Here is a 27082-nt window from a genome sequence, read left to right on the forward strand (position 1 = left end):
TTGGAGTCCTGCTTTTATAAAGAGATACAAAGCATTTTAAGTACCAGAATGTGAGAACACTCTGGCCCGGATAAACTTCTCACACTTGGAATTGGGTATTTTGGGAGTTCTGCCAAGGTGCCAACAAAATAGTGGCTCCCTAACTTAGGGTTGATCGAGTTCCCAGGGGCACCCTCACATTGCGGCACCACCCAGAGAAGGACTAGAAACAATGAATTCCAAACATATGCAGTGTATTCTTTGTATGAGTTGTCCATTTTTGACATCTGCCAAACACACATGTTGCCTATCATATACTTAGTGTGGGCTGTGGGGCCCACCTTTCAGCCTCTGGCTTTTGTTGACAAAGATGTTACAGCCATTAGCTTGAGACTGTCACTCACACCTTGGCTCGGTGTAGAGAGATATCACTCTCACCTGATGGTAGGGTTTAGCTTTCCACCTCCTGTGGAGCGCTTGCATTGAAGGCACGAGCAACTGTTTTACAGCTCAATCAATAGTCGATAATCATCACACATCAAATAATTTCTGTCATGCACATGTTCCTTAGATAAAACCTTTTGTTAATTTATTAGTGTTGGCTTTTTTTCAGGACTGTTGTGCGAGCCTTACTTTAAAGTGACAGCCTATTGTATTGTTGAGTTCTGCAACACATGGCTCCAAGATTGCAACCCTCTGAAGTGTGGCGAGCCCAATAACTCAAGCTACGATCATGTGAGACACGGGGGCAGCTATCTTTGGACAGACTGCTCACTCCATGCCATACAGATGGAATATAAGTGTCTCCCCTGCTTCTCGATGCTTGTTTTCCCCGTTCTCCCTTCCCTCCTCGTTTACACATCCCCTTTTTTCGTGCTCTGTGTTCCAGTTGTCTCATTTTACCTATCATTGGTTTCTCATTAGTTTGGGGTTTTTTTTAGGAGGAAATACGTTTGGAAAAAATGTGATGGTGATAGAGCGGACACCTAGACAGGTTTGCTGATAATAATGACCTTGTGTCCTAAACACCACACCAAGAGTGAAGAATATAATTTTGTCTACATTTAAAGACATCCAAGTGACCTTTGTATTTCGAACAGTCAGACTTTAAGTATATAGACTAATAGTTGAATTACTGTTGTGCATATGGAGATGGGTTGTTATAGCCCCTTTAGTGAAACACTTAGGCCATGATTATGAATCAGATAGTAATGAAGGAAATGCAGTGAATCAACACTACAACAGGAATGTGGAGTTACTTGTGCCAATTTAGTTTCTTCTCTCTGAGATTTAACACATACTTTTACCACCAATTCTGAGCAGACTGTAATTGTATGTGGGGATGTTTGGGAGGGGCTGTGTGTGAGAATGAGGGAGGAGAGGAGGGAAGAGAAGAGAGTGTTTGGCAGGGTGTAGCATTGTGTACAACCCCTAGCAGAAACAAATGGGAAATTAGTCTTGATGGCTGCTCCTGCAGCCAAAGTCTCGTGCGATTTTTCTAACTGGAATTACAGACTGGAAAAATCCAGTATACTTCTTCCCCACACCCGAAATCAACATGTGTGGAAACACCTACCAGCCCAGTATTAGGCAGAGCGAAATTCCATGCAGAGATTTCGCTCTGACTGACTTTTTATCAGGATCTAAGTAGGCTCCAATTTCTGAACAACTTAAGTTGGTTTCATCCTAACCATTTGACCCCCGGACGTCCTTGTTGAAATATAATGTGTGGTCTCTGCACACAGAGACAATAGACAGTGGGTGTACTTACTGTGCCTGATGATCAATGGACACCGGCAGAAGATGTAGGCAGAGGTGGTAGTTAGCAAGGCTGCATAGCCCCGACCCAGCGGCCACATTACCTTGATTCTGTAGCATGCAGGAATAACAGCTACCCACAACTAGCTGACCTGAAAGGGTACATGCCCTTCCCTCCCTTTCTAACCACTGCTGTTGAAAATAGTTGGGTATGCCAGACATTAGGAAATTGATCCTCCCAGTCTTGGAATGAAATGCACCAGCCAGAGTACCACAGCAACACTCTTGGTAAATAAATGGGCTTTCAACCCACCTAACAAGACTGTTGGATCATGGGTTAGGAGTTTGCCCTATCGGCCACATGGACAGTACCCCTGCAGGCTACATTGGGATGCACCATGCATTGGACTGTCAGTACCTCTTCTGACTGCGTTCCTCAGCGTGACATTGCATGTCTTGAAAATACTGATCTCTCTTAGCAATGTAAAAGCAGAGTTTTTTTGAGAATGCTCAATGCAGGAAATTATGTCAAAATTGGTGTAAAACATTAGTCAGACGAAGTATTAGCTTGTGTGATGGACACTGCAAATTGAATGTGCTGATTGCAGGTGGTACTATCAGACGTTTCACCAGGATAAGACAAAGAGGCAAATTGGCCCATCAGGATTCGCCCCTTGCTGATGCTCTGTGCTTGCTCTTTTCTGTAACGGGTGCATTTATGATGTTCAGTCATGGGACCCTTTCCTGTTTGGAATCGTACCTGTACTGTGTTGCCGCCCAATCTTTCAGGAAAAACGCCGGTTTCACTCGCAGCCTCCCCGTGTCCCAGGAGGGATTGACCGCCCCGCCGCTTTCCTACAACTTGCAGCACCCGCTTCGCGGGTGCCGCTGCGCGACGTGTGGCGTGGGGTCGAGGCTGCTGGAGTGCTCGTGAGACGGAGAAAGGAGGAGAGAGCACCGTGATCCAACTGAGGGCGCGCGCTGCAGGGACTCTCAAGACCAGGAGTCACTGCGCTACACAGGTGTGCACGGCCGTGCCCCCAGTAAGACACGCCCCCCGGCTGACCAGAACTCTTAAGCAGGAAGACATCCTGTTTGACGTGGGACCCTTTCCTGTTTGGAATCGTACCTGTACTGTGTTGCCGCCGAATCTTTCAGGAAAAACGCCGGTTTCACTCGCAGCCTCCCCGTGTCTCAGGAGAGATTGACCGCCCGCCGCTTTCCTACAACTTGCAGCACCCGCTTCGCGGGTGCCGCTGCGCGGCGTGTGGCGTGGGGTCGAGGCTGCTGGAGTGCTCGTGAGACGGAGAAAGGAGGAGAGAGCACCGTGATCCAACTGAGGGCGCGCGCTGCAGGGACTCTCAAGACCAGGAGTCCCTGCGCTGCACAGGTGTGCACGGCCGCGCCCCCAGTAAGACACGCCCCCCGGCTGACCAGAACTCTTAAGCAGGAAGACATCCTGTTTGACGTGGGACCCTGTCCTGTTTGGAATCGTACCTGTACTGTGTTGCCGCCCAATCTTTCAGGAAAAACGCCGGTTTCACTCGCAGCCTCCCCGTGTCCCAGGAGGGATTGACCGCCCCGCCGCTTTCCTACAACTTGCAGCACCCGCTTCGCAGGTGCCGCTGCGCGGCGTGTGGCGTGGGGTCGAGGCTGCTGGAGTGCTCGTGAGACGGAGAAAGGAGGAGAGAGCACCGTGATCCAACTGAGGGCGCGCGCTGCAGGGACTCTCAAGACCAGGAGTCCCTGCGCTGCACAGGTGTGCACGGCCGCGCCCCCAGTAAGACACGCCCCCCGACTGCAACGCCTCCCCTTATGAACAGCGTCCCATCGCGTAGCGGGACGCGAGCGGGACGCCGAGCGAAGCCCGGGCAAAGGGCGGGCCCTCTGTGGCCCTCAGAGGCCAAAAGAGGCCGGACCGGGCCACCTCCCTAAATTGATGCAACGCATCTCGCATATCAGGTATTTAATCTTGACTTACTCACATCTGTCGAACCCACCTACTGCTCTCGCATCCTGCATTGTAGATTATGAGGAAGACTGCCAAGAAGTCCAAGATGCCTACTCTAAGATCAAGCACAAAATCCAAAACGGATCTGCCTCCGCCTTTACCAACTTTAACCGCTATCGACAAGATGCTTAAACAAACCATAGGGGCGGTATCTAATGCCATCGCAAACACTGAAAGAAGGATGTCCCTACCACCCGTGACTATTGTCCAAGAAACCCAGGAATCCCTTATTAATCTATCTGAAACTTCCCAAAATCTGGCAGAGGAACTTGACACTAGCCTGCCCCTCACCCCCTCTTCTTTCATCGACCTCCCTTGTGCCCAGGTGTCCACCGAAATTAGTAGCGAGAGATCTGGTGCACAAACAAACAACTACAATAAGAAATCAAATATTACAGACAAAACCTCACACAAGGAAGGTCCCAAATGCGGGGGTAAAAAAGGATCACTAAAAACTAGAAACCATAATTTGGTAACGCCTATAAATCCATCTACACCAGGAATACCCTGTTGGATCACCAATATGGTGGCTGACCTCAAAACGGACCTTGAACATTCCATCACTGTGCTGATAAAACCCCTTATAGCCAAAATCGATAGATTAACATCACTCGTAAACAATAAGGGGTTCGGCTCGAAAGGCCAACTAGCGCAAGAAGGCGCCCTAACAAAACAGAATGAGCCCATACCCAAAAGACTAACCAAAGATAAGGCCGCTGCAACACCCGATACGGCAGCAAAGATCTCCAACAGAGTCACACAAAAAAGTATCAAAGATACACAAAAGGCTACTACCACACTGAACACAGGTAAAAATAATAAACAAACAATCACTGATAATAACAAACCACCCCCTGGACCCCCTCAAACATTGGAAGGAAGCAATGCTCAAACCCCCAAAGCGAATCCGAAGACCAATTCGACTCCCTCCACAACAACTACCAAAGAAAACAAAACAGCAACTCGCTTCAGGACAATTAACCTTCCGCCTGAAGCATTACCCTTTGTAGTAGTTTTAACAGGAGTCCCACCTTTAAGGGAGGGCAAACGGGAATCACAAGTAGAGCTAAAAAACAAATGTGCACAGTGGTTACAAATACATAGACCACTGCCCCCCAATATTTATGGGGAGATTCTTTCAGTAAGAAGGGGGGAGTGGATCGGTAAAGGTACAAAGACCATAGCAGGGGACATAATCACGGTAAACTTCAGAGACATGGCAGCAGTCAACTTTATCTGCAATGCCCCCCCGAGCTATACCCGTTCACAAATTCATCCGGTACATCTATCCTACTTTTACCCTTTCGCATTTCAAAGACCCAGGCAGAGCAACAGACCACCACCGACTAGAATACCCCATATGGACCTTCAATATGGACCACCCCAGTGGCAAAGGCCAAATTATGTTATTCCAAATTATGACTCCTCCCTAATGCAGCATGCACACTGGAACTGGTTCAGCACACTTGAAGAGGTCGACTGACAGGGACGGGATAAACAACCCCCTAAGATCGCAAGGTGGAAGGAGGTAAGCCCACCATCATCAGGAAGAAGAACGGGGGCAGGAAACGGTTCAGTACTTGTGCCCAGTAAAGGAAGCAGTACCAAATTGCCGAACACAAGTAGAGGAAAAGAAGAGCGGACAAATCCCCCAAAATATAGGTCAACCACCAAACAGAGCAGACTAGCTGCCCCTAGCAGTATACAACCTAGTCCTGTCATTTCATCGAAAGCGGGAAAATATGCAATGCTCCCATCAGGAGACCCAAAAGGAACTCCAAAGGATATGACCCAAGAAAACTTACAAATTGCATCCTGGAACATTGCAGGATTAGCGGCCAAATTTGAATCTCAGGAATGGCTCAGCTATATAAACAAATTCCAAATCATATGCCTGCAAGAAACCTGGGCTGCCGAACTAAATGATTACAGCTTGGAAGGCTACAAAAGTTTTTCTGTCCCAGCTAAAAAAGTATCCTCGGGGAGAGCTAGCGGAGGACTCGTTACATATGTCAACCTAGACATTAAGGGCACCTGGTCCAACATCAAATGGGCTTCACATAACCTCCAAGCACTAAGGTTCGTCTCACCAAGACTAACCTTTTTCCTAGTCAACTGGTACAATGCTCCTGGAACGACGGAGAAGGGAACTGCTGTAAACGAGCTGGAAGCCTGTCTAAAAAATCTGAACTTTTTAAATAAGACACCAAGCCTCCCAAGCTTAATACTTATGGGAGATTTTAACTGCCACCTTTGTGATAAACTAAAACCCTTTAACAAAGACTGGTCAAGATGCACCATAATGAAAGGCCCACACTTCACTCATTCAAAAGAGGGATGGGACCTGTAGAGACTAACAAAAAGGCATGACCTAACTCAAACTCTAGACCTCGTGGTGCTGGGTGAAAAAGGAGAATTAACCCCAACATTCAAAGGAAGAGGTTGCCACTCCTACATTGACTATGTTTTAGTCTCTCCCATATTAAAAAGAAACATCAGCAAAACTATAATAGAGGCCAGCATCTTTAGTGACCACAACCCGGTCATTATCACAATTGAAGGTTTTGATTTTAACTTGTGTCCAAAGAGACCTGACATTATGGAAAAAGCAGTGGAACAAGGAAGAAGAATTAAATGGGCCAAGATTGATGGGGACAGATTTTACAAAAAACTACTAACAGAGGCCTCAGAAGCAATAGACAAATGTCTTGATCCAAGTGTGGTTGGTGTTCAGGTGGTCAGGGCATTCGAAGAAATTGCGTGCCATGTAAATAATTCCCTAAAGACTGCTGGGTCTAATAAAACTATTTACAACAAGGGGTGGTGAGGGACAGAGTCTCTGAATTAAACAGAATACTCTCACCCAGTCAAGAGATCAGGGCTAGATCCAACACCGTTTTTTAGCTCACTGCACCATCCCAGTTTCAGAACCTGGCTGTATGCAAATTAGTCTGTTCCTGTCCCAGTGCATGATGGGAACAGGGCAAACCAAACTACACAAGCCAATTCTTACACTGGGAAGGAAACAAGCTACCGGGGACCGGTTTCTGGCATTTCAGCCTCTTCGGCCCGGCTTGCTTGAATCCTGATGGTGCAATGAGCAAGGGACTCACATCTGAGTATACCCTTCCACGCTTAGGTTGGACAAAAATATTTACAACAAGGGGTGGTGAGGGACAAAGTCTCTGAATTAAACAGAATACTCTCACCCAGTCAAGAGATCAGGGCTAGATCCAACACCGTTTTTTAGCTCACTGCACCATCCCAGTTTCAGAACCTGGCTGTATGCAAATTAGTCTGTTCCTGTCCCAGTGCATGATGGGAACAGGGCAAACCAAACTACACAAGCCAATTCTTACACTGGGAAGGAAACAAGCTACCGGGGACCGGTTTCTGGCATTTCAGCCTCTTCGGCCCGGCTTGCTTGAATCCTGATGGTGCAATGAGCAAGGGACTCACATCTGAGTATACCCTTCCACGCTTAGGGTGGACAAAAATATTTACAACAAGGGGTGGTGAGGGACAGAGTCTCTGAATTAAACAGAATACTCTCACCCAGTCAAGAGATCAGGGCTAGATCCAACACCGTTTTTTAGCTCACTGCACCATCCCAGTTTCAGAACCTGGCTGTATGCAAATTAGTCTGTTCCTGTCCCAGTGCATGATGGGAACAGGGCAAACCAAACTACACAAGCCAATTCTTACACTGGGAAGGACTAAGCTACCGGGGACCGGTTTCTGGCATTTCAGCCTCTTCGGCCCGGCTTGCTTGAATCCTGATGGTGCAATGAGCAAGGGACTCACATCTGAGTATACCCTTCCACGCTTAGGGTGGACAAAAATATTTACAACAAGGGGTGGTGAGGGACAGAGTCTCTGAATTAAACAGAATACTCTCACCCAGTCAAGAGATCAGGGCTAGATCCAACACCGTTTTTTAGCTCACTGCACCATCCCAGTTTCAGAACCTGGCTGTATGCAAATTAGTCTGTTCCTGTCCCAGTGCATGATGGGAACAGGGCAAACCAAACTACACAAGCCAATTCTTACACTGGGAAGGAAACAAGCTACCGGGGACCGGTTTCTGGCATTTCAGCCTCTTCGGCCCGGCTTGCTTGAATCCTGATGGTGCAATGAGCAAGGGACTCACATCTGAGTATACCCTTCCACGCTTAGGGTGGACAAAAATATTTACAACAAGGGGTGGTGAGGGACAGAGTCTCTGAATTAAACAGAATACTCTCACCCAGTCAAGAGATCAGGGCTAGATCCAACACCGTTTTTTTTTTAGCTCACTGCACCATCCCAGTTTCAGAACCTGGCTGTATGCAAATTAGTCTGTTCCTGTCCCAGTGCATGATGGGAACAGGGCAAACCAAACTACACAAGCCAATTCTTACACTGGGAAGGAAACAAGCTACCGGGGACCGGTTTCTGGCATTTCAGCCTCTTCGGCCCGGCTTGCTTGAATCCTGATGGTGCAATGAGCAAGGGACTCACATCTGAGTATACCCTTCCACGCTTAGGGTGGACAAAAATATTTACAACAAGGGGTGGTGAGGGACAGAGTCTCTGAATTAAACAGAATACTCTCACCCAGTCAAGAGATCAGGGCTAGATCCAACACCGTTTTTTAGCTCACTGCACCATCCCAGTTTCAGAACCTGGCTGTATGCAAATTAGTCTGTTCCTGTCCCAGTGCATGATGGGAACAGGGCAAACCAAACTACACAAGCCAATTCTTACACTGGGAAGGAAACAAGCTACCGGGGACCGGTTTCTGGCATTTCAGCCTCTTCGGCCCGGCTTGCTTGAATCCTGATGGTGCAATGAGCAAGGGACTCACATCTGAGTATACCCTTCAACGCTTAGGGTGGACAAAAATATTTACAACAAGGGGTGGTGAGGGACAGAGTCTCTGAATTAAACAGAATACTCTCACCCAGTCAAGAGATCAGGGCTAGATCCAACACCGTTTTTTAGCTCACTGCACCATCCCAGTTTCAGAACCTGGCTGTATGCAAATTAGTCTGTTCCTGTCCCAGTGCATGATGGGAACAGGGCAAACCAAACTACACAAGCCAATTCTTACACTGGGAAGGAAACAAGCTACCGGGGACCAGTTTCTGGCATTTCAGCCTCTTCGGCCCGGCTTGCTTGAATCCTGATGGTGCAATGAGCAAGGGACTCACATCTGAGTATACCCTTCCACGCTTAGGGTGGACAAAAATATTTACAACAAGGGGTGGTGAGGGACAGAGTCTCTGAATTAAACAGAATACTCTCACCCAGTCAAGAGATCAGGGCTAGATCCAACACCGTTTTTTAGCTCACTGCACCATCCCAGTTTCAGAACCTGGCTGTATGCAAATTAGTCTGTTCCTGTCCCAGTGCATGATGGGAACAGGGCAAACCAAACTACACAAGCCAATTCTTACACTGGGAAGGAAACAAGCTACCGGGGACCGGTTTCTGGCATTTCAGCCTCTTCGGCCCGGCTTGCTTGAATCCTGATGGTGCAATGAGCAAGGGACTCACATCTGAGTATACCCTTCCACGCTTAGGGTGGACAAAAATATTTACAACAAGGGGTGGTGAGGGACAGAGTCTCTGAATTAAACAGAATACTCTCACCCAGTCAAGAGATCAGGGCTAGATCCAACACCGTTTTTTAGCTCACTGCACCATCCCAGTTTCAGAACCTGGCTGTATGCAAATTAGTCTGTTCCTGTCCCAGTGCATGATGGGAACAGGGCAAACCAAACTACACAAGCCAATTCTTACACTGGGAAGGAAACAAGCTACCGGGGACCGGTTTCTGGCATTTCAGCCTCTTCGGCCCGGCTTGCTTGAATCCTGATGGTGCAATGAGCAAGGGACTCACATCTGAGTATACCCTTCCACGCTTAGGGTGGACAAAAATATTTACAACAAGGGGTGGTGAGGGACAGAGTCTCTGAATTAAACAGAATACTCTCACCCAGTCAAGAGATCAGGGCTAGATCCAACACCGTTTTTTAGCTCACTGCACCATCCCAGTTTCAGAACCTGGCTGTATGCAAATTAGTCTGTTCCTGTCCCAGTGCATGATGGGAACAGGGCAAACCAAACTACACAAGCCAATTCTTACACTGGGAAGGAAACAAGCTACCGGGGACCGGTTTCTGGCATTTCAGCCTCTTCGGCCCGGCTTGCTTGAATCCTGATGGTGCAATGAGCAAGGGACTCACATCTGAGTATACCCTTCCACGCTTAGGGTGGACAAAAATATTTACAACAAGGGGTGGTGAGGGACAGAGTCTCTGAATTAAACAGAATACTCTCACCCAGTCAAGAGATCAGGGCTAGATCCAACACCGTTTTTTAGCTCACTGCACCATCCCAGTTTCAGAACCTGGCTGTATGCAAATTAGTCTGTTCCTGTCCCAGTGCATGATGGGAACAGGGCAAACCAAACTACACAAGCCAATTCTTACACTGGGAAGGAAAGGTAGTTTAGTCTGCCCTGTTCCCATGATGCACTGGGCCAGGGACAGACTGATTTGCATATAGCCAGGTTCTGAGCTGGGATGGGGCAGTGAGATAAATAACGGTGATGGATCAAGCCCTGATCTTTGGACTGGGTAAGAGTGGTCTGCTCAATTCAGACACTCTGTTCATCACCACCCCCTTTTGTAAATCGATTTTGGCCACTATAGGTGTGGCAGGGTATACTCAGACATGAGTCCCTTTCTCACTGCTCCATCAGGATTCAAGCAAGCCGGGCCGAAGAGGCTGAAATGCCAGAAACCGGTCCCCGGTAGCTTGTCTCCTTTCTGGTAAAGAATTGGCTTGGTAGTTTAGTCTGCCCTGTTCCCATGATGCACTGGGCCAGGGACAGACTGATTTGCATATAGCCAGGTTCTGAGCTGGGATGGGGCAGTGAGATAAATAACGGTGATGGATCAAGCCCTGATCTTTGGACTGGGTAAGAGTGGTCTGCTCAATTCAGACACTCTGTTCATCACCACCCCCTTTTGTAAATCGATTTTGGCCACTATAGGTGTGGCAGGGTATACTCAGACATGAGTCCCTTTCTCACTGCTCCATCAGGATTCAAGCAAGCCGGGCCGAAGAGGCTGAAATGCCAGAAACCGGTCCCCGGTAGCTTGTCTCCTTTCTGGTAAAGAATTGGCTTGGTAGTTTAGTCTGCCCTGTTCCCATGATGCACTGGGCCAGGGACAGACTGATTTGCATATAGCCAGGTTCTGAGCTGGGATGGGGCAGTGAGATAAATAACGGTGATGGATCAAGCCCTGATCTTTGGACTGGGTAAGAGTGGTCTGCTCAATTCAGACACTCTGTTCATCACCACCCCCTTTTGTAAATCGATTTTGGCCACTATAGGTGTGGCAGGGTATACTCAGACATGAGTCCCTTTCTCACTGCTCCATCAGGATTCAAGCAAGCCGGGCCGAAGAGGCTGAAATGCCAGAAACCGGTCCCCGGTAGCTTGTCTCCTTTCTGGTAAAGAATTGGCTTGGTAGTTTAGTCTGCCCTGTTCCCATGATGCACTGGGCCAGGGACAGACTGATTTGCATATAGCCAGGTTCTGAGCTGGGATGGGGCAGTGAGATAAATAACGGTGATGGATCAAGCCCTGATCTTTGGACTGGGTAAGAGTGGTCTGCTCAATTCAGACACTCTGTTCATCACCACCCCCTTTTGTAAATCGATTTTGGCCACTATAGGTGTGGCAGGGTATACTCAGACATGAGTCCCTTTCTCACTGCTCCATCAGGATTCAAGCAAGCCGGGCCGAAGAGGCTGAAATGCCAGAAACCGGTCCCCGGTAGCTTGTCTCCTTTCTGGTAAAGAATTGGCTTGGTAGTTTAGTCTGCCCTGTTCCCAGGATGCACTGGGTCAGGGACAGACTGATTTGCATATAGCCAGGTTCTGAGCTGGGATGGGGCAGTGAGATAAATAACGGTGATGGATCAAGCCCTGATCTTTGGACTGGGTAAGAGTGGTCTGCTCAATTCAGACACTCTGTTCATCACCACCCCCTTTTGTAAATCGATTTTGGCCACTATAGGTGTGGCAGGGTATACTCAGACATGAGTCCCTTTCTCACTGCTCCATCAGGATTCAAGCAAGCCGGGCCGAAGAGGCTGAAATGCCAGAAACCGGTCCCCGGTAGCTTGTCTCCTTTCTGGTAAAGAATTGGCTTGGTAGTTTAGTCTGCCCTGTTCCCATGATGCACTGGGCCAGGGACAGACTGATTTGCATATAGCCAGGTTCTGAGCTGGGATGGGGCAGTGAGATAAATAACGGTGATGGATCAAGCCCTGATCTTTGGACTGGGTAAGAGTGGTCTGCTCAATTCAGACACTCTGTTCATCACCACCCCCTTTTGTAAATCGATTTTTGCCACTATAGGTGTGGCAGGGTATACTCAGACATGAGTCCCTTTCTCACTGCTCCATCAGGATTCAAGCAAGCCGGGCCGAAGAGGCTGAAATGCCAGAAACCGGTCCCCGGTAGCTTGTCTCCTTTCTGGTAAAGAATTGGCTTGGTAGTTTAGTCTGCCCTGTTCCCATGATGCACTGGGCCAGGGACAGACTGATTTGCATATAGCCAGGTTCTGAGCTGGGATGGGGCAGTGAGATAAATAACGGTGATGGATCAAGCCCTGATCTTTGGACTGGGTAAGAGTGGTCTGCTCAATTCAGACACTCTGTTCATCACCACCCCCTTTTGTAAATCGATTTTGGCCACTATAGGTGTGGCAGGGTATACTCAGACATGAGTCACTTTCTCACTGCTCCATCAGGATTCAAGCAAGCCGGGCCGAAGAGGCTGAAATGCCAGAAACCGGTCCCCGGTAGCTTGTCTCCTTTCTGGTAAAGAATTGGCTTGGTAGTTTAGTCTGCCCTGTTCCCATGATGCACTGGGCCAGGGACAGACTGATTTGCATATAGCCAGGTTCTGAGCTGGGATGGGGCAGTGAGATAAATAACGGTGATGGATCAAGCCCTGATCTTTGGACTGGGTAAGAGTGGTCTGCTCAATTCAGACACTCTGTTCATCACCACCCCCTTTTGTAAATCGATTTTGGCCACTATAGGTGTGGCAGGGTATACTCAGACATGAGTCCCTTTCTCACTGCTCCATCAGGATTCAAGCAAGCCGGGCCGAAGAGGCTGAAATGCCAGAAACCGGTCCCCGGTAGCTTGTCTCCTTTCTGGTAAAGAATTGGCTTGGTAGTTTAGTCTGCCCTGTTCCCATGATGCACTGGGTCAGGGACAGACTGATTTGCATATAGCCAGGTTCTGAGCTGGGATGGGGCAGTGAGATAAATAACGGTGATGGATCAAGCCCTGATCTTTGGACTGGGTAAGAGTGGTCTGCTCAATTCAGACACTCTGTTCATCACCACCCCCTTTTGTAAATCGATTTTGGCCACTATAGGTGTGGCAGGGTATACTCAGACATGAGTCCCTTTCTCACTGCTCCATCAGGATTCAAGCAAGCCGGGCCGAAGAGGCTGAAATGCCAGAAACCGGTCCCCGGTAGCTTGTCTCCTTTCTGGTAAAGAATTGGCTTGGTAGTTTAGTCTGCCCTGTTCCCATGATGCACTGGGCCAGGGACAGACTGATTTGCATATAGCCAGGTTCTGAGCTGGGATGGGGCAGTGAGATAAATAACGGTGATGGATCAAGCCCTGATCTTTGGACTGGGTAAGAGTGGTCTGCTCAATTCAGACACTCTGCTCATCACCACCCCCTTTTGTAAATCGATTTTGGCCACTATAGGTGTGGCAGGGTATACTCAGACATGAGTCCCTTTCTCACTGCTCCATCAGGATTCAAGCAAGCCGGGCCGAAGAGGCTGAAATGCCAGAAACCGGTCCCCGGTAGCTTGTCTCCTTTCTGGTAAAGAATTGGCTTGGTAGTTTAGTCTGCCCTGTTCCCATGATGCACTGGGCCAGGGACAGACTGATTTGCATATAGCCAGGTTCTGAGCTGGGATGGGGCAGTGAGATAAATAACGGTGATGGATCAAGCCCTGATCTTTGGACTGGGTAAGAGTGGTCTGCTCAATTCAGACACTCTGTTCATCACCACCCCCTTTTGTAAATCGATTTTGGCCACTATAGGTGTGGCAGGGTATACTCAGACATGAGTCCCTTTCTCACTGCTCCATCAGGATTCAAGCAAGCCGGGCCGAAGAGGCTGAAATGCCAGAAACCGGTCCCCGGTAGCTTGTCTCCTTTCTGGTAAAGAATTGGCTTGGTAGTTTAGTCTGCCCTGTTCCCATGATGCACTGGGCCAGGGACAGACTGATTTGCATATAGCCAGGTTCTGAGCTGGGATGGGGCAGTGAGATAAATAACGGTGATGGATCAAGCCCTGATCTTTGGACTGGGTAAGAGTGGTCTGCTCAATTCAGACACTCTGTTCATCACCACCCCCTTTTGTAAATCGGGTCTAATAAAACGTCCTCAAATACTCGCTGGTTTGATTCGAACTGCACCAAGGCGCTTAAAAAACTGAAGGATAGCCTCCACACCAAACCAAGGGATAAGATCATGGTGGGACAGAACAGAGCTGAATATAAAAAAAGCCCTGAAGAAACGCAAGCAAAGCCTACAAAATCAAGCCTGGGAGGACCTAAGGGACGCCGCTGAAAGGAAAGACTCCGCAAGTTTCTGGAAAGTGATTAACTCCCCATGTTTTCGGGATCAAGGGGCACCAAAAATTATGAATATTATTCTGCCTGAACAATGGCAGAACCACTTCCAGAGTCTATACAATCACTCAAGCCACCTAACCCTGGAGGATGCTCCGAGGGGCTATCAGCCGGCCAAGTTGGACTTTTCCCAGAAAGAAATCGAAATGGGAATAGCAGGGCTCAGTAAAAATAAGGCACCGGGTCCGGACGGAATCCCACCAGACCTATTCCTAAGCAGACCCGATGTATGGGCCCCGTTGCTTACCAGGGTATTAAACGAGGCAGTGGTGGCAGGTCTGCCTCAGTCCTGGTCAGCGGCGACCATAGTTCCCATCTACAAAAAAGGGAACCGTGATGACCCCCAATGCTACCGACCCATCTCTCTCATTGATGTGACAGCAAAGGTATTGGGGCGAGTCATTCTACAGCGGTTGCAAGACTGGGCCGAGGAGCACCAAGTCCTTTCGGAAATCCAATATGGCTTCAGGAAAGGTAGATCTACCACCGATCAATGTCTAAACTTATACCTCCTGATAGCTAAATATACCATCGCTGGGAAGGGGTCTATTCACATGGGGTTTATGGACCTTTCAGCGGCTTTCGAACGCGTAAATAGAAGAAAGCTCTGGTCCATGCTGTTAGAACTAGGAGTGGATCAACCGCTAGTCGACACCCTGCAAAATCTCCACCGGAACACCACCGCAAGTGTGAGGTACAATCAAGAGGGAAAAAAGACCGACCCCTTCACCTGCACTAGTGGAGTAAGGCAGGGATGTATCCTCGCGCCCTTTCTTTTTTCTATCTATATTAACTCGCTGGAAAAAGACCTCCTCAAACTTAAGGTGGACTCACCCCAAATCGGTCATCGTGCAGTGCCTGTACTACTCTACGCCGATGACGCGGTTTTGCTTGCCAGAACCCCCCTAGGATTACAAAAACTGATTGACGGGTTTGTCATGTTCATGGACAAACTGGACCTGGCGACAAACCTGGAAAAATCCTATATTATGTCATCAGGGCAACTGACAAAAGGGAACTTCACCGATCACATTGGATCACACAAAATAGACCAGGTCAAGACCTTTTCATACCTAGGGGTACTATTTGATCACCACCTTACCTGTAAACCTCTGGTAGAAAAGCATTCCATGAAACTGGCAGCCTCAGTAGGAGCCATCATGGGGTACGGGCAAAGACTAGGAAAATGGTCCCCAGAACAAATATTGAACTTGTACAGGTCAATTTGCTGTGCGAAGGCATCCTATGGGGCAGAAGTGTGGGGCTTCCTGGACAATAAAGTACAGCAGATCCAGACAGAAGAAAATAAATTCTTGAGAAGAATTCTGAAAGTGCCCCAGAGTGTATCAGCCCACATCATCCATGAGGAAGTGGGAGAACCCTTCATAGAAGACAGGATTAAAATTAAACCTCTCCTGGCATGGGTCAAAGTATGGACCAACCCAGAGGCGGCCCTAACAAGACACATTATATTGGACTGCCTCAAACGAGACAAAGGTCAAACCATCCCCTGGCTGAAATTCGTCAAGAAATCTTTAGCAGAGATTGATTGTACTAACCTTTTTACATCTCCAGACTCTCTAACATCTGAGAGCAAGGCCCTGGTGAAAAAACTCTTTCCGGCACAGCTTAAGTTATCAAGGGCAGAAAAAGAAAACCATAAACCCAGTAATATTTCTTATAATGAACTTACAGCGAAGCACGGGATGGAACCTTATCTGAGGGTCATGTATAACGCTCAGGATCGCTACGTCATGACCCGTTTCAGACTCAACATGCTCCACCATCTATTCGCGGTCCCGGCTGGGTTCACCCACACTGTGGAGGAGAAGGGTACCTGCGGCTGCAACCACAGGTCTCCGCAGGATACCCTTCACTTTGTTTTACTGTGCCCATTTTATACCGTCCCAAGACGTAAGTTCTTGGTGGGGATCATGAAAGACTTAAAGTTCAAACATGCAAAATTGGCCCTGAGGTTCTTACAGGAAGCGGAGGATGCTTATACCCTTTTTTGTACCATAAATTTTATTCGGATGGCAATACGACTGAGGAACACTAGGGAAACTGGTCCCTAACATTACTTGTCCCCTTGAACATTTAAATTCCTGATCCCCTAGCCTTCTGAATTATGGTGCCAGATAATTTTAACATTTATAACCTTTTAATGGAAAATTATTCTCGTTTTTAAACATTTTTGTGTGTACTTTGTATTTGTGCTTTTATAGTGTCTTTTTAAGAACCGAATAAAGATTACAAATTGAATTGAATTGAAATTGATGTTCAGTCTTACCAGCTAGAAAGCCATTCTATAAAGAGGCTCACAGCAGACATCGAGCTGCGGCAACACTGGTCCCTGTCTGGTGACTGACCTCTTGAAGCAACAAGAGTAAGTGGTGGTGATTAAGGTACTGTTGGGCGAAAGGAGGGAATTTAGGAGATGAAAGGCAATAAGGGGGTAGGGAAGGACCGAAGGTGTGGTAGTTTAGAAGAGTGGCAAGAAAGGAGGTGAGTATGAAAATATAGAGAAGGAGATAAAGTTAGGAAAAGCATAAAAAGATATATTAATAATTGCAACTCATACAGGTTTCCGTGAATACTGTTGGCTACTCATTATCCTCTTTGAGAAACCAAACTAACGAGTACACTTACACCAGCACATTTCTGATTTTTTCCCGTAAACTTGAAAATTGGGTCAGAAGTAGAAAGTGTATTCTGTCTTCCAGTTCATGTAGTAATATACAGAGAAATTATTTGGCATGTGCGTATATATTTGGGGATAATGTGCAGAGTAGTTGCTAGAGTGATGGGATCCTAACCCCTCCAACAATTTCCACACATATATACATTTTCGAGACAACGATATGTAAGTTTATGGGATAGAAACCGAAACTCAAAGCAGTGGGAGTTTGCAGATGCGCAGCTTTCTCATGCGTAATGTGCCGGAAGACCTTGAAACTAAGGGCCAGATGTAGGTGGCCCAATACCGGTCAGTAACGGCCGAAAATACCGATTCTCGGCCGTTACCGACCGGTATTGAGCCATCGGGATGTAGGAGTCCGAAATCCGTCCGAATCAGTAAACTTACCGAATCGGTAAAGTTACCGAATCGGTAAAATACAGAATCGGAAAAAATACAGAATCGGTAAATTTACAGAATCGGTAATATACCGAATCGGTAAATATACCGAATCAGTATATTTACCGAATCGGAAGAGTTACCGAATGGGTAAAATACCAAATCGGAAAATAAGAAGTGGTAAAAACAATGATTGAGATGTAGGTAAGCACAGAAATACCGAATTAGCCTCAAAATCGATATTTAGGAGTCAGTATTTACCATGGATTGGAATCAGGTGGTAACCAACTGCAACCCATAAAAAAGGACCCAAAATGCAATTCTACTTGCACAATGGCGGCATTTTATGCCATTGCAAGACGGCTACGGCTACAGCAGGAAGGAGAGAGGGAATGGCAAAGAGAGGAGCAGGTCTACAGACAGAGGATCACCCTGTTCATGCTCACAGAGGCAGAGATCCTCCAGAGGTACAGGCTGGACTCAAACACCATTTTGGACCTCATCAGGGACCTCCAACCACAGTTGGAGCACACCACCCCAAGGGCACACGCTATCCCACCGCATGTGCAGGTGCTATGCAGCCTACACCTGCTTGCGTCTGGCAGCTATCAGAGTGTGGTTGCTGCGGTAGGTGGGGTGACCCAGAGCAGCCTGTCAAGGTTTTTCCACAAATTCCTTGACGCCATGTTACAGAGGATTGACCAATACATTTATTTTCCTGCAACCCATGCGGAACTGGTACAAACAAAATCAGACTTCTACCAGATGGCACGATTCCCCCATATCATTGGCTGCATTGATGGCACGCACATTCCCATTTGCCCCCCTGCTGACACAGAATACATATACCGGAATCGGAAGTCAACGCACACCATCAATGTGCAGGTGATTTGCAATGCAAAGTGTGCCATCACTGACCTTGTGGCAAAATTCCCTGGGAGTACCCACGACTTCTATATATTTCAAAACAGCGGCATCTATGCACGGCTGACTGCAGGGGAATTTGGTGAAGGATACCTCCTAGGTGAGACACAGTGTCAGACCCCCATAATAACAATAGCAGTGTGAAGTACATGTATGCATGTGAGTAATGTCACCCCTTATCCTTCTAGGAGACAGTGAATATGCCCTCCGCTCATTCATACTGACCCCCTACCTCAACCCCTCAACACCCAGCCAGAGGAGGTATAACCGGGCCCACAAAAGCACAAGGAATGTAGTAGAACGGACCTTTGGCATATGGAAAAGCAGATTCAGATGCTTGCACAAGAGTGGAGGTGCAAGGCAGTATACCCCCTTCTCCTGCTGTAAGATCATTGCTGCCTGTGCCATGTTGTACAACCTTGCGGTGAAGAAGGGCACTGAGGTGGAGTTGTCAGACTACGAGGATCATGACGACGACATTGCTGTGCCAGAAACCCAACCTGCTGAGTGTCAACACCAAGTGATGGCAGATACAGACGTGAGGAGATTACAGACAACTATTTCTGAGTGAGTAAAGATACACAGACAGGTTGTGAATGTGAAAAACAAAATTTAATGTTGCCACAACGTTCATGCACTGATGTGCAACAAAAAAAATAATTATTTAAACGTGGGGACTGGTAATGTCCCGGGTTGCCTCACCCACACTGTCAATGTCATTTTCGGCCGCGCTTCCCAGAACCACTGGGATGTTGCTCACTCCCTTCAGCATGGCCTGCAGGCTCTGCTGAGCGCCTGGTGCTCCTGCGTGGCTCTACAACAGCGCTAGCCAGGCTGCTGCGGCTACTGCTGTCGTCTGCCTCAGCCACGTCCAGGGCAGGATTGACAGCAGTATGAGAGATGATCATGGCCTCCAGGGCACTGGTGATCCTAGCCATGCCCCTGGTTACCTCCGCGGTGTTTTGCGTGAGGCTCTCCTGCATGTTCACGCCTCTGTGGCATAGCTGGGAAGTTGCCGTGGCCAGCCGGTTCATAGCCCTGTTGTGCACACGCGCATCCCTGTGCCTTGTGTGCTCCAGGGTTTCCATTTTTGCACACAGCTGGTTGATGGCGGTGGTCATGTGTAGCATTCCAGATGCAATGTCACTGTTGGTCTTTGCAACCTCCATGTTGCTTTCCACTAACTCACTTATGCCCTTGCCCATGTCTCCCATTTGCTGATTTAGGGTCCGGAATTGGCGGTGGCAGGCCTGAATAGATTTACACTGCAGGCGCTGGATGCGCACCATGCTCCCCTCAAGGCCACTGAACACAGTGCCCTCTCCAGGTGGACCTGCACTGCTGGTAGTGCGTTGGCGGCGGCGAGTGGTGCTGGGCTGACGGGTGGACTGTTGTGCAGCAGGAGTGACTTCTGTGGGTGCTGGAGCCTCACCCTCAGCTCCCGCCATGACACTCAGTGGGGCCACAATTCTCCGCCTGGCTGGTGAGGTAGCAGGTGCTGGCAGGGACCATGATGGGGAGTTCTCAGGTGTGAACACCAATGGGGGGGATTGAGAAAGGTGTGAGGAGTGGGGAAACACGAGGGGATGAACAGTGTCATCCTCATGGAAGATGGCAGTGGTGTCTTTCTCCTCCTGCGAGGCATCTACAGTGCTTGGCCCTGCCTCCACACTCTCCTCCCTCGCTGGTGCAGTCCCTTGTGATGCAGATGGTCCACTGCCTGATGTTGCCCCTAGGTATAAAGAAGCGTATGTAAACTGAGTGCTAATGTGTTACAGTCGCTTCAATAAATGCATTGCACATTTCACTTTCATTACCCTCATTTGCTTTCAGTGCCTTGCTGATTTCTGTGCACTTACATATGGTCCTACATTTGTTGACTACATTTCCCATAATGCATTGCTTATGTATAGTGCTAGCAGTACTGGACTGGGGTTGGCCTGTACACAAAGGCTAAAGGGAAGCTGTTTGCTTGGGGGTGTCATGCTGCGCAAGCCTCTTACCTTTTGTAGTAGCTCTGGCCGAGCTGTCCACATCTCCTACTCCCACAACACTGTCAGGCTCGATGATTGAGGCCATCAGTTCCTCCAGGTCAGTCAGGGGGGTACTGGGTTCCTGCCTCCACCGGTGACATCAGTCTTCTTGTGGATCTCTGCCATTTTTTTTTTGGTGAGGCTCCTGATGTCGTAAAACCTTTTCTTCAGGTCCTCTGTGCTCCTGGGGGTCACACCCACAGCATTCACCTTCTCTCCTATGGCAGTCCACAGTTTTCTTTTGGCTGACTCTGGTACAGTGAGGGACTGCCTGCCAAAGAGCTGTTTGTGGACCCTCACCACTTCCTCCACCAGTACCTTCAGCTCCATGCTTCTGAACCTTATTTTTCGTTTTCTTTCAGCCTGCTGGCTCTCAGTGCTGCTTGCCATTATTACAGTCTTTCAATACTAACAAAACTCTCCCTGCTGCTCTGTCTCTCTGCTCAGCTCTGACTGCCTCTCCAGAACCTTCTAATGAGTTGCAGCTGCCTGGGTAGCCACTCCCTGGTAGGGTGGGGGAGGGTGGTGCCACCTGATTGGCTGTTTTCATTAGTTTCACTTTTACTTGCTTGCCGATTTGGTATTTACCGATTCGGTATTTACCGAATCGGTATTTACCGATTCGGTATTTCCAATGCATTCCTATGGGCCTTTTGGCCCATAGGGTTGTATGGCCATTACCGATTCGGTAATTACCGATTCGGTAAATACCGAAAGTCCGATACCGAATTTTTCCGAATCGGTATTGTATTCCGATTTTTTTCCTACATCTCATTTACCGATTCTTGAATACTGATTCAGTAAAATTCGGTATTTAAGAATCGGTAAATGATTTTTTCCTACATCTGGCCCTAAGATACTTGGTGGAAGCTTCATCTGCTGAGCTAACAGGATTCTGAAACCTCTTGTTGAATGTCAGGAGCTAAAATTAGATTGTGCACGCCCAAAGCTAGATGATCTAAGCCGTGGCATCAAAATTAATGTTAAATAACGAACAATTTGAAAGATGGTTTGTGGTAAAATTCTCAAAGTTGCTAATCCTGTTAGTGCTGTACGTTTGAAGGCTAGTTCTTGGTTGGATCTCTATTCGTACCTGTTGAGACTACAGGCATTACGAGATTCCAGGTGCAATGCGTCCTCCTCATCCTTTTCTTCTACAGGAGATTGACTCTACTTATTTATTTATTTTATTTATTTATTTATTTAATTTATATAGCGCGTTATAACCACCGGGGCCTCTACAAGCACTTCCACCCCTGTGCTCTAATGCAGATTCTTACTCACTTCTACAGTAGATCTCTGAATATCATAACTTTATGTGCAGGTTTATTCAAACCGCTAGTTTCGCAGTATCTGCTACTGTAACGTAAATATCAACCTTGCACCTCCTTTATTTAGTTTCAATTCTTAATGCTTTTTTGCAGTAGTGTTTTACCCTGATTCCTGGAAATATCTCACAACTATGTCAGGGGTACTCACAGAAAACTCTGTACATAGTGCTTTGTACTATTAATGCTAGCTATGCATGACTATGAAATCTCCAATTAGGTGGTACTGTAGTTCCAGTTTATTGGGTTTCCTGAGTAATTTGAGGGTTTGTCTTTTAGCATAGCTGCCTCATTTTCTAGAACCTCCTTCTCTTTTAGGAAACTTCCAGCAGTCACTTTCTCAAACTCACACCCACTGGCCACTGCTCTAGGTCCCTCATTTTACTTATGGTAGAATTAGCATATTAACAAGGTAACAATACTTGTACTGGTTGCCACAATCCCTCTCCAACGTTTTTCATCAGAGAAATGCATCTTCACTGTCTTCATTGAAAGGGTAACCTCTTTAACGGGAAAAGTATGATCTCCTTTAATCGCAAGCTTTCGTTTCCCCCCAACTCACAGTGTCCCACCTTGCTGAAAAATTCACCCCATTATACCCCCCATGAAAAGATTTTTCTGGGTGACAATATATATACACCTTCGCACTCCTCTCAAAGATGGCAGCTTTCATGTGCGAGTGGTGGAAACAACAGAACCAGCTTGGTTTCCCCCTCTGTAAAAAGTGTTGCTCTTAAACTGCAAGACTAAACGGTGTGTGTGCCTGCCTGTTTGCAAGCAGAATCTGGAAACAGCTTTCTTGTTGTCTCACCAGTTAGTTTCAAAGAAATATTCTCAGAGCCTTGGTTTGGTCTTGTGCTTTTTTTCTCCCATTGTTAATTTTTCTCCTTTCTCTTGTTTGTGTTGCCTTTCATAACTGTATCACGGAACGGAATTGTCTAAATCTGTATTTTAATCTGCACACTTTGTTCTGACTCTTTTGTTATACAGGCGATTATTTTAAAACTTACTTTGCACACTTGTGCACTTGTCCTCATTCATCCCATGGCAGGTGATTAAAACACTGCCCGGGACCCGACTTTGGCCGCCATTTTGGGTGAGGAGCCGGGAGTGGAGCGGACGCGAGCGGACTAGCGCTCGGCCCCTCCCGCCCTCAGCCCTTCAAAAGCCCTTCGTGTCCACAGGCCAATTGATAGAAGTTCACGGATGCCCAAGGCTACATCGGGCTCCGTGGATACTTTAGAGGCGATGTGGTGATTTTAAAAACGGAATTGTCTAAATCTGTATTTTAATCTGCACACTTTGTTCTGACTCTTTTGTTATACAGGCGATTATTTTAAAACTTACTTTGCACACTCGTGCACTTGTCCTCATTCATCCCATGGCAGGTGATTAAAACACTGCCCGGGACCTGACTTTGGCCGCCATTTTGGGTGAGGAGCCGGGAGTGGAGGGGACGCGAGCGGACTAGCGCTCGGCCCCTCCCGCCCTCAGCCCTTCAAAATGGTCCCCTTACCTAGGAAGCGCAGCGGACGAGCGCAGCGGGCGCGTCGTAGGCGCGCCGGAGTTGCGCCTGAGTTAAGCCCGTCTGCGCCCGTCCGCGACCAGTTGGGACCTGGGGCCACTCCCCCCGCTCCTGGCATCATTTATCCTAGACTTACCTACTCTCGCTGCACTCTGCTTGGCTTACGTCCGTCGCTTGGCAAGTACTGCTCTCGCATGTGCTGTCAGGACGCTCCTCTAGCCTGCCCTGCTTGCGCCTTGGCTATCACGTCTTACCCCTCTGAGCTGTGCATTCCCTCACTCCCTTTCTGGACCGATTCCCCTTTCCCTGTGAAAGCTCATTTGTCTAACCCCTCTCCTGTGTTTAGTTTTATCAGTTTAAATTGTCGCTCGTTACCTAAGCACAAAAGGGACATATTTGACCTTCTCACTTCATATAGTCCGTCGGCCTTGTTTCTTACCGAAACTTGGCTAAAGGACTGTTCTGGCCCAGACATCGCTACCGCCCTCCCTGATGATTACGCCTTCGTGGGTCGTAACAGACCTCTTAAAGATGGAGGAGGCATTGCTATTATTTTTAAAAGGACCTACTCTTGCAAGTGGGATGATCTTGTTATCCCTTACTGCGAAGCTGGCAGTTTTAAACTTCTATTATCCCCAAATTTTACTTTGTCCGGTGCCCTTTTGTATCGCCCACCTGGCGCTGCCGGCGCATGGGCTGCCGCTCTTCCGGAACATATTTCTCCCCTTGTGCTGGAATCCAACAATTTTTTGTTATTAGGTGATCTAAATATACATTTTAATGACACCCTATGCCCTACCAGCACCCATCTTACACAGGACCTGGCCGCCCTCAATCTAAATCTTCTAAACTCTGGTCCCACGCATAAAGGCGGCAACTTACTTGATCCTATTTTTGCTAACCTAGATAATGTTACCTGCCTCCCCCCTAAACCAATTACTTGGTCAGATCACTTCATTGTAGAGTTCCACATCAAGACAACGGTCGCACCCGGCCCCCTTGGCAGCCCACCTTCCCTTGGAATAAGAAGGAACTGGCAAAAACTGAATTTGGAGCAACTTAATTTTTCCTTAAAAGAAACTCTCCCCCCTTCTGCTAATATCACCACGGATGACGTGGGCAAGATTAGCACCTGGCTTACTTCTGCTATTGAGTCCTGCCTTCCAGCACGTAAATGTATACAAAAGTTCCTGCACCCTCCTGCCCCTTGGTTCAATGAAGAACTCAAAGTGGAAAAGTCACGCTGCAAAAGACTGGAGCGCATTTGGAGATCCAACTACCTGTTGGCAGATAAAGAGAACTACAAACTTGCATTACATAAATACCACATTCTATGTAACACTGCCCGGGCTAATCATGTTAACGACACGATACTGAAAGCCCAGAATCGTCCTAAAGCCCTTTTTAAGGCAGTTCAGGAACTATCGGGTATGTCATGTGCCCCCAAAGCCCCCTGCCTGAATAGCAATCAATGCAATTCCTTGGCAGAGTTCTTTACATCAAAAATTGATAACATCTACGCAGGCTTTGGCGCTTCTCCTTCCGTCTCACTTAGGCCACCATTCCAGCTACACGACCAACTCTCCACACAGGATGATCCTGAACGACTTTCTTCTCCTCGACTAGATAAATGGGAATGTATCTCCATGCCCGTCTTCCAGAAATTGTTGGCAGAGATTAAATCCGGCTCTCCATTGGATCCCATGCCTCCCCAGATTCTTTGTACTTTGGACACTGTCCCTTTGGATTGCATCTTGGCTCTTCTGAATGCATCCCTCACTGAGGCAGTGGTTCCTAACATCTGGAAGCATGCGATGGTGGTTCCATTGCTGAAGAAAGCTAATGTGGATGTCAGCAATCCTGCCAACTTCCGGCCCATTTCCCTGCTCCCCTGCCTCTCAAAAGTGTTGGAGAAACATGTCAATCGTCACCTCACCACCTACATTGAATCAGCAAACGTCCTCCATCCTTCTCAGTCTGGTTTCCGTGCGGGCTTCTCTACGGAGTCCACCCTTTTGGGAGTCTCGGAGACAGTTAGGCGCCAGGTAGACAAAGGGGAGACAGTAGCACTCATCCTTTTGGATTTGAGTGCCGCTTTTGACACCGTCTCCCATAGCATCCTTCTGTCTGCCCTGAAGTCTGTGGGTATCTGCGGCCCCGCCCTTGCCTGGATTTCTGACTTTCTTTCTCATCGCACTTTCCAGGTTTTCTCCCCCTCTTCTGTGTCCACTGTTCACAATTCTCCGTATGGTGTTCCCCAAGGCTCTATTCTTAGTCCTTTATTCTTTAACCTTTATGTTAGACCTCTTGCTTTTCTTGCAGAACAGGCGGGACTTTCTATCTTTTCTTATGCTGATGATACCCAAATTATTTTTTCTCTCTCCTCTAATCAACACTCCCCTTCCTCTTCTCTCTGTGCTGGACTCACTGATATCGCCAACTGGATGCTGACTAACAAGCTTAAGCTGAACGGCGATAAAACAGAGCTTCTCCTGTTTGGGCCGGATTCCGCTCTCTGGGGCCCGCAACATTGGCCTCAGCAAATGGGACCTTTACCGGTCCCAGCAACGTCAGCACGCAATCTGGGGGTCCTCTTTGATAACCAGTTATCCATGAGACAACATGTGGTCAAGGTCTCGGCCACCTGTACCACCATCATCAGGTGGTTGAGGAAGATCACATGGATGTTGCCTCCAGATACCCAGAAGTCAGTGGTCCAGGCCCTAGTGACATCGCGGCTGGACTACGGCAACGTACTTCTTCTGGGTGCCTGTAAGGAGGTTACCAGGAAGCTTCAAGTAGTCCAGAACATGGCTGCCCGGCTACTCTGTAATCTCCCGAGAACAACCTCAGTCTCTTCTTCCCTGCGTAACCTTCACTGGTTGCGCATAGAATCTAGGACCAAATTTAAAGCACTTTGCTTTATGCACCACATCAAAGCTGGAAAAGCCCCCCACTATCTCACCACCTTAGCCCAGCAATATTGTCCCCCTCGCACCCTTAGGTCTTCCACTCACTGCAGATTCTCTGTTCCCCGCTTCAAGCGTGCCAGAGTCGGCGGACGTTCGTTCTCCCACCTGGCACCTGCGCTCTGGAATTCACTTCCCATTCCTCTGCGGTCTGAACCATCTTACATCAAATTCCGCAAAGGTGTGAAAACCTGGTTGTTTTCTCTGTAACCGATTCCTTATCTTCCGTTGTCCTCTCTTACTTCTGTTCTCTTAGCGCCGGGAAACCTACGGGTAGCTGAGCGCTCTACAAAACCAGATATAATAATAATAATAATATCAGTGCCTTATTTCGAAGGACTTTGATATCACTCGGAGAACTAATTTTAAGAAATCAATCAGTTTTCAGAATCGTTTATTGCAGGGGATATGGTAACAATGGGTTTTTGTTTTGGCGTAAAAGGGCTGCGGGTCATAGGCAAGAATCAAGAGTGAAAGTCAAGCTTGTACATAAATTCAGAAGGGTGGATCCTGATGGTTGTTTAAAAAAAGAGAGGATGAAGGGTAATTGGTCAGGATGGAGTTTAGAAGTTGCTTATTTTGTCATCTTCCTCAAAGGTTTCTTTTGCAATCACCTGTAGCGTACTAGACGCCTCATGTACTAATATTCCATTCACAAACAGTGGTTGCAAATTGTGCAACGACTTTTTCCCAATGGAATTGTATTTTGTGATTCAACCTATGTAGAAATAGATCCATTAACAAAATA

At 47.7% G+C, this 27082-nt stretch overlaps 1 protein-coding gene across 5 annotated transcripts in view; it reads left to right on the plus strand.

The window, feature by feature from the left end:
• The window catches only part of LOC147711220 (uncharacterized), a 197131-nt gene that overhangs the window by 20229 nt on the left and 149820 nt on the right, over positions 1-27082 (plus strand). The window contains exon 2 of one of the 5 annotated variants that reach the window (XM_086922005.1): positions 18668-19046. The exons of the other annotated variants lie outside the window; for them this stretch is intronic. The gene's annotated coding sequence lies outside the window, so the exon portion shown is untranslated. The remainder of the gene's footprint in view (positions 1-18667; positions 19047-27082) is intronic. 5 annotated transcript variants of the gene reach the window in all.

Source organism: Lissotriton vulgaris, chromosome 5, assembly GCF_964263255.1.
Source record: "Lissotriton vulgaris chromosome 5, aLisVul1.2, whole genome shotgun sequence".
NCBI lineage: Eukaryota > Metazoa > Chordata > Amphibia > Caudata > Salamandridae > Lissotriton > Lissotriton vulgaris.